The sequence below is a fragment of the Sapajus apella genome, unplaced genomic scaffold, assembly GCF_009761245.1.
Source record: "Sapajus apella isolate SASKATOON/1434 unplaced genomic scaffold, GSC_monkey_1.0 scaffold200, whole genome shotgun sequence".
Lineage (NCBI taxonomy): Eukaryota > Metazoa > Chordata > Mammalia > Primates > Cebidae > Sapajus > Sapajus apella.
Genome location: NW_022437140.1, coordinates 54,679 through 67,904, shown reverse-complemented (window position 1 = coordinate 67,904; position 13,226 = coordinate 54,679). Strand labels below are relative to the sequence as shown.

At 50.1% G+C, this 13,226-nt stretch overlaps 1 long non-coding RNA gene across 1 annotated transcript; it reads right to left on the bottom strand.

The window, feature by feature from the left end:
- Positions 1 to 8,533: 8,533 nt before the first annotated feature.
- On the bottom strand, positions 8,534 to 12,503 carry LOC116543925. Its single transcript, XR_004265757.1, has 3 exons — positions 11,937 to 12,503; positions 10,067 to 10,159; positions 8,534 to 8,781 (listed from the first exon to the last, which is right to left on the bottom strand). It is a non-coding gene; the product is annotated as an uncharacterized LOC116543925 (long non-coding RNA).
- Positions 12,504 to 13,226: the final 723 nt, after the last annotated feature.

Here is a 13,226-nt window from a genome sequence, read left to right as displayed (position 1 = left end):
TCTCTCGCTGGCAGAAGCGGCTTTCAGGTGGGGGGAGGAGGCTGAGGCGTGTTTATCTTCTAACAAAGGCAGCTGGAGATGAAAAGGGAGCATGCCCCCGCCCCCAGCCCGCTCCTGGTGCCCTCCCCAAAGTCCAGGTGCCTCCTCGGGCTGCAGAGGGGAGATTTTAATTGTGTGTGCTCTGCTCAGCTTCTTCAGGGTGCCGGGATCTGGGGACAAGAGTGTGGGCTGCTCTGCTGGTCTCCCGTGCATGGGTCAGGTGGTGTCTGTACAGGTAGGAAGCCGTCACTGCCGAGGCCAGGCTGTGTCTATATGAGTATGGGAAGGGAGCCAAATGGCTGTCACTGGGCAGTTCCTCAGCCCAGGCAGCCCCTCTGGAGTCTTCCCTTGGCGGAGGGAGGCAGGATTTAAGGTGTCCAGTTTGAGGGAGAGGCCCCTCATCACTGTTCCAGAACACTGTGGACTTGACAGTGGTGGCTCTAGAGCTGCAGGCAGCTTCGTGCATGTGCACACAGCTGGGCGGGGGTCTGCACTGTTGGGTGCTATCCCACCCTCTCACCAGCTCCCTGTTGGCTCCTGGAGGTGAAGGTGGAGTGCAAGAAATAACCTAAGGCCACAGGACAGAGCCGTTACCCATAGTCAGCCATTAGCTGCCACGGTCAGGGTTTTGGTCACATCTATGTTCTCTCTACTTTCATTTATGGTTTTGTTTTGTAAACAGGTAATGCAATCACATGGTTCCAAAAACAGAGGGAGCTTAAAAGGTAAATGGAGTTGGGAGCGGTGGATCACACCTGTAATCCCAGCACTTTGGGAGACCGAGGCAAGATTACCTGAGGTCAGGAGTTCGAGATCAGCCTGACCAACATGTAAAACCCTTCTCCACTAAAAATAAAAAAAAATTAGCCAGCCATGGTGGCTTGTGCCTGTAGTCCGCTACTCAGGAGGCTGAGGCAGGAGAATCGCTTGAACCTGGGAGGCGGAAGTTGTGGTGAGCCGAGATCACGCCACTGCACTCCACCCTGGGAGACAGAGGGAGACTCCATCTCAAAAAAATAAAAATAAATAAAGGTGAATGAGGAGTCTCTCCCTTAACTCACTGCCCCACCCACCCCCACCACAAAGGCAGGTATGCTTACCAGCTTTCTGTCTGTCAGTCTAGAGTATCTTTGATGAAGTATAACAAATATGAAAACATATTCTTATTTTCTCTTTTTCTTGTATAAAACCAGTATGTCCTACAGACTGTTCTGTATCTTGTTTTCTCCCTTGCTATATTAACTGCGTGCATGCTCCACTTTGCACTAACTGGATGACATAGGTGTAAGGCTATTCACTGCACTACAAGGGCAAAAGATTGAAAACAACTCAGGTGTCCACCCACGAGGGGCTGGCTCAATGACCTAGGACCCGTCAGGACCATGGGATACTCTGTAGCCATGAGAACAAAAATAGAAAAGAGGAGAAGGGCAGGTGGGGAAGGCTTCTATGCCCTGATTTGGAAAGGCCTCTAATCTCCAGGCTCCACTGGCTGAATAGGAAAGGAGTCGGACACATTTCCAAAAGTGGGATTGTTGGTTTCAAGGACATATATTTGCAGTTGCAATTTCGACACTGTCACATCTTTTCTGGTTTCTGGATTTTTGACTCATAATTTGAATTTTTAATTTACTTAATATTTTTCTTTGCACGAATTTATGTTTTAAACTTAATAAATTTATATTCAAGGGATATTAGAATAAGGTTTAAAAAAAATGAAACAGGTGAAGGTAGGGTCTTTCACTATAATATAATAGAATACAATCCAAAGCAATGGGATTTTTTTCAGGCTCTGGTAAACAGAAAGGGCATTTATAAAAGGATATTTGGACCCCAGAAACCCTCTGGGAAGCCGAGCATCATGTGGAGAGATGGAGCACCCGGAAAGGAGCTTTAGAGACAGCTGCTCTTGCCCTTGGCTTTGAGACCCCAACCTGCCCAGCCCTGTGTCCCACCTCCCTGCTTCTGGAAGCCAGATGATGTTGCTGCTGCAGCTGGTGTTTCCACTGCCCCCCACAGAGAGATGGATTCTGGCGATTCCTGCCTCTCTGTAACTCTGGCTAGTTAGGGCAGGTGTTACTGATAGTGGACCGTTGTGTTTTGGGGAAGGCTGAGATTGTATGTCTGGCATTTCTGTTTACACAGAGGGATACTAGCTCTTCCTTTTTAGGAAGAAGTTTCTGGTACTGGGTGGCCAGAAAGAAGGCTGAGAGTTCATTCCTAGAAGGAAGGGCCATGTTCCCAGAGAGAGTGCTGCACAGGGGCAGGGCAGGGGGACCAGATGTCTCAGAGCTGGGCAGAGAGAGATGGTCTGGTCTATGAACCCAGGAAGGAGGACTCAGTGGGTAGTCAGATTCTGGCAACAGACATGAGGCACCAACCAGAGGCCTGAGAGCTCCAAGAGAAGGGAGGGAGAACCAGGGCCGAAGGGGAGGAAGAGGACCCAGCAGAGATGGTAGGATTGGCTCTGCAGTAGGAGGAGGCTCGAAGGAGCTGGAGGAGGGGTGGAGGCTCGGGACTGGAGCCTGGGGGAAGAGTGGAAAAGGCCTGTGCCTGGAGAGTGGGCTCGGACCTGGGCCTGGGCCTGGACCCAGGAGGGGCGGTGGGCACACAAGCTGAGGATGTGGGGCACAGGTAGACTTCCAGAAGTAGCACAGGAGCTTGCACCCCCAAAGGCTGCAGAGGCACCTTCCTTCCTGAGTCTGGCAGAGAAGGCACCTGTGCAGTCAGGGTCCAGCAGAGGAGCTCATTGTGGACTCTGCATCCCCCTAAATGCCCAGGGACACTGGGCCCACTGTGGGAAGCTAGGAGTAGACGGTGTTTTTCCCTGCATCTGGGCTTTCCATGCTCATCTGTACACCGGCACGGCCTGAGCCCCTCAATTCTGTCCCTCCTCTTTGCTGCTCTTTTCACTGGAGCTGGCCCTGTCTGGAGGGCTTGTGCCCAGCCCTGCTTCTTCACAATGAAGCCATGTCTTCAACGAGGTGGGGGGCATCCCACCTTCTCCGCACCCCCAGCTGCTGTACACCCTAGGCTGTGTGTGGAGCTTCCATTATTCACGGCTCTCAGATCTCGGCAAAACGCACAGATCTGGGCTGGAACCATCACGGTTTTCATCTGTAGCTCTCAGCCCTCCTTCCCTCACGATGCCTCTGCATTTGATCTTCTGCAAATTTGCCTCTTTGTTCTTCAGACAGAATCATATTGCCAGGGGCTCCCGACAGCCCTTGGTGACACAGACTGCCATAAAAATTCTCTTTAAATATGAAAATAAAAATGTCCCCAGAGCAATGAGCGGGACACCTCCAGGTGGAAATGTCACAACCTGCCATAAGACAACAGCTCAGAGCAAAGAACAAAGCAGCCCAAACCCAGTTGTATGTGGATGAGCGCCGAGAATCACAGGAGGAGAGGCGAGGCTGGTTTCGGCTCTCTCCCGCCCTGGATCAGTTGTCTCCACCTGAATTTCATATTCTAGGTTTTAACATTGGTTGATGATAATACCCAGAGCTGATGGGGCTGCAGAGACACAGGGAACTGATGCATTGCTGGGAGTAGCATGTTTCTAGAGATTTCCAACAATACTGATTGTCTCAGGCTCCAGGAGCCAGTGGCAGAAAATCCAGCTCAAACTTGGGGTGACTGTTGGCTTACATACCTGGAAAGTCAGGAAGCAGACGGCTTTGGAAACTGCTGGATCTAGGGGTTCAAAAATATCTTCAAAACTTGCACATCCACTAAACTGTGCAGGAAAAAATAATTAATGGTAGTTTATGTTATGTGTATTTTACCACCATCGAAAAATTAAAGACCAGACACAGTGGCTCACGCCTATAATCCCAGCACTTTGGGAGGCAAAGGCAAACGGATCACTTGAACCCAGGAGTTCAAGACCCGCCAGAGCAACACAGGAAGATGCCCGTCTCTACAAAAAATACAAAAATTAGCTGGGTGTGGTGGCACATGCCTGTGATCCCAGCTATGTGGGAGGCTGAGGTGGGAGGATCACCTGAGCCTGGGGAATTCGAGGCTGCAGTGAGGCATGCTCATGCCACTGCCCTCCAACCTGGGGGACAGAGTGAGACTCTGTCTTAAAAGAAAAGAAAAGAAAAATGTAAAAGAAAACAAAGCAAAAAACGTGCACAATGCCATGTCCCACCTTAGGCCTTAGGTGGCTGCCTCCAACTGGAATGCAATCTCCTTACATCATTCAAGTTGCTCAAATGCCAACTCTTCAGAGGCCCCCTGAAGGCCAGGCCAAAATAGCCCCCCTCCATCAGCTACCCGATCTCACCCCTATGAGGTGTTTTCCTTCATTGCAGTTGCCACTTTCTGGAGCCATCCTACTTACTCACCTGTTTACATGTGTGCTGATTGGGTTTAGGGCCTACTCCCTGCTAAGATGTCAGCACCGTGAGAACAGGGACTTTGTCTTGTTCATGGCTGTTTCCCGGGGGCCAGGAATGGGCTTGGCACAGAATGGGGCTTATCACATAGAGGCAGGAGGAGTAAACGAAGGAAGGTTCTCTCTGCCTCCCTTGGTGCTCTCGTCTTGTGTTGGCACCATCTTCAGGGGTTCTCCCTACACAGTGGCAAATTGGCTGCAGGCAGCTGCGATGTTCTGGTCAATATTACATCAGCGACATTACATCATCAGTCCTGGGACGTCCTCACAGCTCCTAGCTTAAGGGGAAGAAAGAGCATTGCTCAGTGTTTCAAGGTTGCAAATCATTGGCTCTGACTGAGTCACATGACATTCCCTGAACCAATCCCTGTAAAGCAGAGATGCAGTGCTCTGATTGGCCAGGCCTGATCCCCCAAGTCCATTGCTGGGCTAGAAATTCAAGTCAGCCCCACTGAAGCTGCACATGGGCACGGATGGGGGCTCCTCAGGAGAAAATCAGTGAGCCAGTGGCTGGAGGATGGGGCACAGAAGTGGGGCAGGCGCATCTAGCTAAGGCCGCAAACGTCTCAGACACACCAGGTTTTGTAACAGGTTATGCCTGTGTCCCCCCAAATTCCTATGTCAAAGCCCTAACCCCCAATGTGATGGTTTTAAGATGGTCAAAAGTAACCTCTGCCCAGTGCGATGGCTCATGTCTGTAATCCCAGCACTTTGGGAGACTGAGGCAGGTGGATCATTTGAGGTCAGGAGTTCGAGACCAGCCTGACCAACATGGTGAAACCCCGTCTCTACTAAAATACAAAATTAGCCAGATGTACTGAGGCACACCTCTAATCCCAGCTACCCAGGAGTCTGAGGCAAGAGAATTGCTTGAACACAGGAGGCAGGGTTGCAGTGAGCCAAAATCACGACACTGCATCCCAGCCTTGGCGACAGAGTGAGACTCCGTTAAAAAAAAAAAAAAAAAAAAAAGTAACCTGAGTCCCATGGTCACGAAGGTGGAGCCTCATGAATGGATTAGTGCCCTTATCAAAAGGACCTCAAAGAGCTCTCTCTTGCCCTCTTTCTGCCATGAGGACACAATGAAAAGTCAGCATCCAAAACCAGAAGAGTGGCCCTCACCAGAACCCCTGCTGGTGCCCTGATCTCAAACTCAGCCTCCAGAACCGTGAGAAACAAACCGTTATAGTTTATAAGCCACCTAGCTGATGGTGCTTTATTACAGCAGCCAGAAGGCCTAAGACAAGGCTCTGGAGAATCCAAGATAGATAAAACTTTAATAAACATTTGCTGAATGAGGACAACGCAATCTCTGACTGCTCCGAAGAGCAGGGAGACAAATCTGTGTTGTCACAGGATGTGTTTATGCTGAGGGAAGAGAGGGCTGTGGGGGCACTGTGTCCCTCCCCGTGAGCTGTGCCCAAGGCCAGGGACCTGCCTGACCCAAGGATTCCACAGATTTATTCAAAAGGAGAATAAAGGATCATGCGCAAGGACAGTCGTTGCTGCCTTATTTGTAATAGAGAAAAACTGGAAACAACCCAAATGTTCCCCAGTAGGGGACTGGTTAACTAAATTATGAAACATCCACTTGATGAAATATTCCGGAGTGGTTAAAAATGATCATTATGAAAACTACAGAGCAAAAAGGGAAAAGGCGTCTGTTCTAACACACAGTGACAGCACAGAATGCCAAACTGTGACTGCGAGAGGCACAAACCACGCGCCTGGCTCTGTGCTTGGGATACAAGAGACTTGCGGGAGCCCTCCTGCCCCCAGGAAGCTCCTGGTGCAGTCAGGGCTGGAGAGACATGAAAACAAGGAACAACACGTGGGGTGAGGTCAAGGATGGAGGCAGAGAGACCAGGAGTGACTCAGGGTCCAGGAAGGCTGCGCTGGGACATGTCCTGTGAGCTAGATTTTATAGGAGTAACTACCAGGATTGGAGCTATGGGCACTTTAGGAAAAGGGCTTGAAGGCAATATACATGCAAAAATAAAAATAAAAATAGTTGTGCCAGGTAGAATTATGGATGGTTTCCCCATTTTTTCCAAAAAATTTTTCATGTTATATTGTTTTTACAATAAAACTAGTTGAAAACTAAGGTCAGATATGGGTGAATACCTTTCACTACCAACATTCATGTCTATAAATCATACATAAGTTCATAAACACATTATTTTCTCGACAGAGCAGGGAAGTGAAGAAATATTTATTGGACATTTTGCAAAAAGTATATTTGTATTGTTTGCAAGTTGCCTGGTCCTGGACTCCGCAGCGAAGGGGTGAGGCACTTACATTTCTAGCAAGGATAACAGGCGTTTGTATGAAATAGGAAATGTTTTTAAAAATATTTAAATATTGTTCAGAGATGAGTGTGGTGGCTGAAGGCGTTCTACAGGTGTTGGAGCGTGGAGCTGGCTGAAACAGAGGAGGAGCAGAGATGGCAGGGCAGATGGAGAGCTGGAACCCAGGGGGCTGGGTAAGCTGATGCTGTGATCCACAGGGTGGGCCTTTGCTACAGCTTGAAGTGTGTCCCCTCCAAAATGCATGTGGAAACGGAATCCCTACTGCGGGGATATTAAGAGTTGGGTGCTTTGGGGAGGGATTAGGTCATGAGGGTGCCACCCCATGAATGGATTTGAGGGAAATAGCTGAGGCTCTTTTTCCCTTCTGCCATGTGAGGACACAGTGTTCATCCCCTGTGGAGGATGCAACAGCCCAGCAGCGTGGTGGAAGCAAAGACCAGGCCCTTGGCAGACTTGACTGTGGGCTTCCCCGCCTCCAGAGCTGTGAGAAAGAAACTTCTGGTTAAGGGACAGAAGGTTAAGGGCCCAGGACTGCGAAGGGCAGGGGAGGGTCTGTCTGGAGAGGCAGAGCAGGGCAGAGGTCGTGAGAAGTTCGCAGGTGGGGAGACCTCCTTTGGGGAGGTTCCAGAAGCAGCTCCCAAAGGCACTACCCTGACCCCAAGCCTGCCACTAGCCAGTTGCGTGAATCACTCAGGGCTCCTCATTGATCATGGTCCAAATCCTTTGAAGAACCCAGCTGGTGGGAACAAGGCTGCCAGCACCCTGGCTGTGCCCATCTTCTCAGCTTGCATGCAGCATGGTCCCTGCAGCTACCCTGCCCCAAAGGTCCTCCCTAACTCCTGCTTCTTTGCTCACTAGCTCCTAATCAGATCTGGGGTGGGAGCATCTTTTTTTTTTTTTTTTTTTTTTTGAGATGGAGTTTCACTCTTGTTGCCCAGGCTGGAGTGCAATGGCGTGATCTCAGCTCACGGCAACATCCATTTCCCAGGTTCAAGTGATTCTCCTACCTCAGCCTCCTGAGTAGCTGGGACTGTTACAGGTGCCCACCATCATGCCAGGCTAATTTTTGTATTTTTAGTAGAGATGGGATTTCACCATTTTGGCCAGGCTAGCCTCTAAATCCTGACCTTGTAATCTACCCGCCTCAGCCTCTCAAAATGCTGGGATGAAAGGGGTGAGCCACCGCGCCTGGCCTGGGTGGGAGCGTCTTACTAGCTGGGCCTGGGCATAGACTCCCAGCCTAGCTGCTAGTAATGACAGGAAAGTATGTCTGTGGCACTGTCAGTTTCTACAGGGGTGGTGGGCTCAGCCTTATAAAGTGAGGATTGCCCCTACACAGGAGGGGGGTCAGATGTTCTGTGCCTGTTCATCTCTGTTGGAAGCCCTAACTCTTACCCCATCACCTCCTTTGTAAGCTGTGGAGGGTGAGATATGATGGCAGACAGGACATACATATCTAATTTCACTCCTGCCCAGCACCCACTAAAACTACAGCAAATGAATTTTTAAATTTTATTTTTATTTTTTAGCGACACGGTCTTGCTTTGTAATTCAGGCTGGCATTTAGAGGTGCAGTCATAGTTCCACGGTCTTCACCTCCTGGGCTCCACTGATCCTCCCACCTCAGCCTTCCAAGTAGCTGGGACTCCAGGAGTGTACCACCATGCCCCGCTGCTTGTTTTACTTTTTGTGGAGATGAAATTTCACTATGTCACCCAGACTGATCTCAAACTCCTGGCCTCAAGTGATCCTCCCACCTCAGCCTCCCAAAATGTTGGGATTACAGGCATGAACCACTGCATCTGGACAGCACATCATTTTTTAAAAGACATCAACTGGATAAGAAAGATATCAGGAGAAGATGACAGCAACACAATACTGGAAGCTGGGAACAGAGGGATGAGTGACACCTGACAGAGAGGGCTCAGTTAGACAGGACCTTAGGCTATTTGATTCTCTAGAAGAGATCCAAGTCTATTCACACCTCTGAGCCCTCAAAGCCTCAGGAACTTGCAGCTGCAGGAACACCTGGAAGTGGGGATGAATGGGAGTTAAACAAGAAAGAGTGGAGCAAAAGCTTTTGAAAACTTGCAGACTCTGGATCCCCTACGTCCCTCCAAGCTGTTAGATCACTACTCCCATCCTCTCCCCAACCCCTAGCAAAAGTCCAAGGTTTATGGACTGGACTGGGAGAGGCAAACCACAGCTAAGAGCTGCTGTACTAAAAATGGGGGCTACAGAGTCCTGGGACTCCGCTGCCCAGCTTCCTTCCCTTAATCAGTTCCAGAAGCCAATCAGCCACAGCTTTTCACCAGGAAGGAGATGGAATCTTTCCTAGGGATCCAGCCAGCCCAAATGCAAGACCTCAACTTACAAACACTGGTAGGTTCATCAAGTGACCCACCAAGATCTGGGAGCTTCCAATCTGCATTTTGGTACTTAATTACGATCTGATGAGTCACAGATCAGAAGACAGCTGAGGAACAGTTCATCGTGGAATACAGGAAACGAAGCAGACAAAAGAAAAAAAAAAAGACCACACACAGTGATTCACGCCTGTAATCCGAACACTTTGGGAGGCCAAGGTTGGTGGATCACTTGAGGTCAGGAGTTCGAGACCAGCCCGGCCAACATGGTGAAACCCCATCTCTACTAAAAATACAAACATTAGCCGGGCATGGTGGTGGGCATCTGTAATCCCGGCTACTTGGGAGGCTAAGGCAGGAGAATCACTTGAACCCAGGAAGTGGTGGCTTGAAGTAAGCCGAGATTGTGCCATTGCACTCCAGCCTGGGCAACAGAGCAAGACTCCATCTCAAATAAATAAATAAATAGAGAGAGAGAGAGAGAGAGAGAGAGAGAGACAACAGTGTAAAAAAGAGACAGTGCAAGGTTATCAGGTTATCTCTGAAGAAAACCTTTACAAAGTTTATTAACAACCTCAGAGAGATAAGAGATATTACATCCATGAAGTGCTAACAAAAGAAACAGTCGGAGGCAGAGTTAAAGGGGAGCTCTTGGAAATTAAAAGTACAAAAGTATGATTTTTTAAAAAGAAGAAAAAACGAAAGGATGGATTAGAGGGCAAAAGGAAGGAAGCCTCCTAGAAAACAGAGCAAAAAGACAAAGCAAAGAAAAAGAAGAGATAAAAGGTAAGAACATCAAAAATCAGTTAAAGAGATTCAACATAGGAATAACAGGAGTCAAGGAAGAGAAAGCAGAGGGAAAGAATTCACAAATGAAATAACTCAAGAACGTTTCTCAGACATGAAGGACACCAGTTTTTGGATTAAAAAGATTCACAGTTGCTCACCACAGTGGTTGAAAACACCCACATGAAAGTACATTGCTGCCGAACTTCAAAAGCCTAGGGACGAAAAGAAGCTTCTGCAAGTTTCTGGAGAAACTAGAAGACGAGAAGTAATGCTTTCAAAATTCTGAAGGAAAATTATCTCCAAACTCAATTCTATACCCAGATAAACTATTTCTTAAATGAGAAGAGAGAAAGACTTCCTCAGGCCTCTTCCCTTCTTTCGCAGGAAGCTACTGGAGGCTGTGCTCCGTAACAAGGGAGCAAAGCCAGAAACAGATGACCATAGACACAGGAAGCCCAGCCACAGGGAGAGAGCAGGAATCCGGGTGATGGTGACAAGCCATCCAGGCATCTACCGAGTCCCAGGCATAGACATTTGTGGCCAAGCACCAGCGCAGGGCTCCCTGTCTGTAAACCCCATCCCTCTGAAGTGGACAGACAGGCGTGCGGAAGTCGAAGGAGCCACCCTTCTACTGCCAAGTCCCACAGTGAGGCTGAGCAAGGAAAAACAAAGTACTGCACATTCCTAACACAAATGGCTAGGCCGGGCGTGGTGGCTCACGCCTGTAATCCCAGCACTTTGGGAGGCCAAGGTAGGTGGATCACTTGAGATCAGGAGTTCGAAACCAGCCTCACCAACATGGTAAAACCCTGCCTCTACTAAAAATACAAAACTTAGCCAGGCGTGGTGGTGAACGCTTATAATCCCAGCTACTTGGGAGGCTAAGGCATGAGAATAGCCTGAACCCGGGCAGCAGAGGTTGCAGTGAGCCAAGATCACACCACTGCACTCCAGCCTGGACGACAGAGCCAGACTGTCCCAATTCAAAGCAAACGAACAAAGAAAAAAGCGTGAATGGCTGCACTGAACCTAGGCCTCTGGCAAGAGCCTTCTCATACTGGCCCCCACAGACCACTGTGGGGGAGGAAACACAAATGAAGGATTCTCTTCCATCTGCACCTGCATGTGGGCAGCCTCTCTGGCTGTGCCACTGAGCTTTGGGCAAAAGTGACAGTCTTCCCCTTCGTGCAGAGCACAAACACAGGACACAAGAGCAAATTCCGGAGTGTTCTGGGTGCTCTGGAAAACAGGTAATGGGGCTGAGAGTGACTGTGGTAGGGGGTGTGGGGCAGACCCTCTAGGGAGGGGTGTGTAAGCCGGAGCCTACACGACGAGATGAGTGAGTTGTGCAAATGTCTTGGGGCAATGTATTGGAGGCAGGGGGCAGCAAGTGCAAAGGCCCTGGGCTGTGGGGAATGAGCAACACATGTTGAGTGGAGAGGGAGGAGGAGATGAGTCAGGAGGGGGTGGGGCATGGCTTGGATCAATTAGGGCTGTGGGGCCATGGTGAAGGGGCTGGGGCTGCAGGCAACAGGAGAGTGTTAAGCAGGGGCAAACCTTGATCTTATTTACATGGTGTCACCATTAATGTCCTGGGATCGAGGTGCCTGATTGCCTTCCAACACTCCTTTCTCCCTCGTGTCTCACTATAGTCCTGGACAAAGGGCTCAGCTTAAAGAAAACAAAAAGAAAGCAAAACAAAAACCACCCTACATTTCCTGCCTCTCTTGCAGCTAGGTGTGGTCAGTGCATTCAATTCTGGCCATTGGGATGTAAGCAAATGTGTGTGGGACTTCTGGGCAGACTCCTTGAGAAGCAGGAGCTAGACCCTCTTTGCTCCTCCACTTTTCCGCTTCCAGCCTGACATCATGACTGGAGGCCCAGCCATCTTTCTGGGCCACAAGGAGACCTTAGGATAGAGGCCATGCGCTACGTAGGGGCAACAGTTAAATAGAAGGAACCTGGGTCTCTGATGCCCACACTGGTCTATATGGCCAACCTCCCAGGCTTGTGTGTGAGAAGAGGTACCCTTTGGAGGAGAGGCCACCCTTCAGCTCACCTTGACTACTGAGTCATCTCCAGGGTGGCTGAGGTCTTGCATCAGACCCTTGGAATCATTGGTAGTTTGCGGGTGTTGGCCTCTTGTCTGCCAGTTCCTCCGTGCCCAGGCAGGCTGTAGGCACCTCAAAGAGGGCTGCTACCCTTGGAATCTCAGAGTGTGAAAGAGAAGAGGCCCTTGCCGGACTCCCGGGAAAGAGCACCCACTTCCTTGCTGAGGGAGGGGATTCCAGAGTCTTCTCTTTCCTGTGTCATGGGAAAAGGCAGTTGCAATGAGTGAAATGACAAGGGGTTTTCTATGTTTAAATTTTTATATTCTACCCCTTACTTGGCAACTGGAACCCCCAGGCTATGTTTTTTACACACATAGAATTCCAAGTCCACAGTTGAAATTTGAGAGCTGAGGCTTCACCAGAATCTCTGGGGTGGGGGGAGGGGGATCAGCTCATTAAAAATTCAGGTTCCCAGGCCCCTCCCAGAATCCACAGTCCAGCAGAGCTTCCTGCTTTCCCTCCCACAGCCTTCCCCTCTTCCGGGCTGGTCAGTCCTGGCTCAGGGATGGCTCAGGCTCCAGATCAGACCTCCTCCTGCTCTTCTCTAAGCCACCTCCCACAGCCACTCATCACCGGAGGCTGCCCCTCACCTGCCCCCCTGGTCCAAACCCCCTCCTCTCTCACTTCAGCCTCCTAAGTTTTCTGTCACCTCCTCCCCAGTCTCTCCATTCCATAGGAGCATCCTGGGTGGTATTTTCTCATGTAAGTCAGATCGCAGAACTCCTGGGCTGAAGCTTCCAGTGACTTTCTGGCTATAGTGGAAGGAAATCCAGACTCTTTTCCAGGGCCGCACACTTCCCCCCACTCCCTTGCTCCGCCTGCTTCTGTCACTTCCCCCAAAACTCCGAGGCTGCCCCCGACTCCCGGCCTTTGCCTCTGCTGTTTCTTAGCTGGACTGCTAGGCCAGGTATCCTCAGCAGCCCAGGCCCCAGCTCACCACCTCCCTCTCCTGCCCCAGGTCCCCACTCCACTGGCTGCGCCGCCGCTGGTGCTGACCACACGCTGTCTTTCTCATTTATTTATCTGCTGGCCTGCCCATCGTCCTCTTCCTTCTCCACCGGAACATGAGCAGGGACCTCCGAGGACATGCCCACCAGACCCCCAGGGCACAGAGGAATGAACGCCTGGCACATAGTAAGTGCTTCAGAAACAATGTTGAATGGACGGACAAACGTGTGCAATGCTTGCCTCGCCCCTCACTGTCCCC